Source organism: Chrysemys picta, chromosome 17 (assembly GCF_011386835.1).
Source record: "Chrysemys picta bellii isolate R12L10 chromosome 17, ASM1138683v2, whole genome shotgun sequence".
In the NCBI taxonomy this organism is placed as follows: domain Eukaryota; kingdom Metazoa; phylum Chordata; order Testudines; family Emydidae; genus Chrysemys; species Chrysemys picta.
The window spans coordinates 26,134,648-26,136,664 of NC_088807.1; positions in this window are offsets into that span (position 1 = coordinate 26,134,648).

Here is a 2,017-nt window from a genome sequence, read left to right on the forward strand (position 1 = left end):
GGTTGATTCAGGGAGAAAAGGGAAACGTGACAATTCCTGGCAGATCGACAGACGTCGCTGGGGGGTTAAAATGAACCTTCTGTCAAATTGTTCCCAGATTGAAACAAACTGATGTCAAGGCCGGACAGTTTGCAGGGGTGGGGTGGGGGATTTGGGCTTGAAAATGGCATGTTGTGACCTTTGTGGCAAATAGAAAGATTAAAAACAAAGATCATTTCGGGTGGAAAATGAAACATTTGGGAATTTTTGGACAAATAAAAAGGCCCCGAAATTCGGTTGGGGGCCCCGAAATTCCGGTTGGGCCCCTAGGTCAGCGCGGTGAAGTTTGTGGTGGGGCGGGAGTGGGGCGAGAGGCGCGGCTCGCAGGGCCCGGCGAGATCCCAGCCACTGGGCGCCCGGGGAGAACCGCCGGAGCCAGCGGGAGGGGCCCACGCGCCGCGGGCAGCTTCCCCTGCCTGGCCCAGCCTCCCGGACAGCCCCCAGCCTGGTGTGTGACAACAGGCACCAGCGCGTGTGTCACCGTGCGGGAGGGTGAGTGAGTCAGTGTCAGCCGGCTAGGCCAGTCAGCACAGCACAGCCGGCTGGGCACCGGTGCTGGACGGGCGAGGGGGGGAGAGACAGACAGACAGACAGACAGCCTGGTGCGTGGGATAGATAGATAGATAGATAGAGGGTGTGTGTGGGGATAGATAGATAGATAGATAGATAGATAGATAGATAGATAGATAGATGGGGTGTCTGAGGGTAGAGAGATAGAGAGATAGATGAGGGGTGTGGGGATACATAGATAGATAGAGGGGGGTGGCTGGGGATAGATAGATAGATAGATAGATAGATAGATAGATAGATAGATAGATAGATACAGGGGTGGATGGGGATAGATAGATAGATAGATAGATAGATAGATAGATAGATAGATAGATAGATAGATAGGGCTGGATAGAGAGATAGAGGGAGGGAAGGAGTTATGGGGCTGGAGAGATGGAGGGAGGGAGTTATGGGACTGGATAGAGAGATAGAGGGAGGGAAGGAGTTATGGGGCTGGAGAGATGGAGGGAGGGAGTTATGGGACTGGATAGAGAGATAGAGGGAGGGAAGGAGTTATGGGGCTGGAGAGATGGAGGGAGGGAGTTATGGGTCTGGATAGAGAGATAGAGGGAGGGAAGGAGTTATGGGGCTGGAGAGATGGAGGGAGGGAGTTATGGGGCTGGATAGAGAGATAGAGGGAGGGAAGGAGTTATGGGGCTGGAGAGATGGAGGGAGGGAGTTATGGGACTGGATAGAGAGATAGAGGGAGGGAGTTCTGCGGCTGGATGGACAGAGAGATAGAGGGGGTGTCGGGGATAGAGAGATGGATGGGGGTGGATGGCGGGGGGGGGACTATGGGGATACAGACAACGAGAGAACGACTGAGTCGGGGTGGGGAGGGGCACAGGGCAGTGCTGGGGTCCCTCAGGGCAGAGATCGGGGCTGTGGGGCTGGGAGGGGGCCCATAGGCTGAGGAGGGATTTGTGGGGCGGGGAGGCCCCTCCCACACCTGTGCTGCCTGCTCCTTGCCCAGCCCCACACCTGGCCCACCCCACGCCCTCCCCCACCCCTCCAGGCTGCACTTTGCCCTGCACTTCCAGAGCAGTGACACCCAGCGTGGGGAGGGACTGGCAGTGCTCACCCCCCTACAGGTGTGTACCCTCCCCCCTCCCCCAGCCAACCCCCTCCCCTCTGCCCCTCTTCCCCTCCCTCCCCCACCTCAGCCAGCACTCTCTGCCCCTTCCCCCTCCGACCCTCTTTCCCCCTCCCCCCAACCAGCCCCCTCCCCAACTAGCCCCCTCCCCTCTGCCCCCCTCCCCTCCCTGAGCCAGCCCCCTCTGCCCCTTCCCCCTCCCCCAGCCAGCCCCTCCCCTCTGACCCTCTCCCACCACAGCCAGTCCCCCAGCCAGCCCCCTCCCCCACCTCAGCAAGCCCCCTCCCGTTCCCCCCTCCCCAACTAGCCCCCTCCCCTCTGCCCCTCTCCCACCGC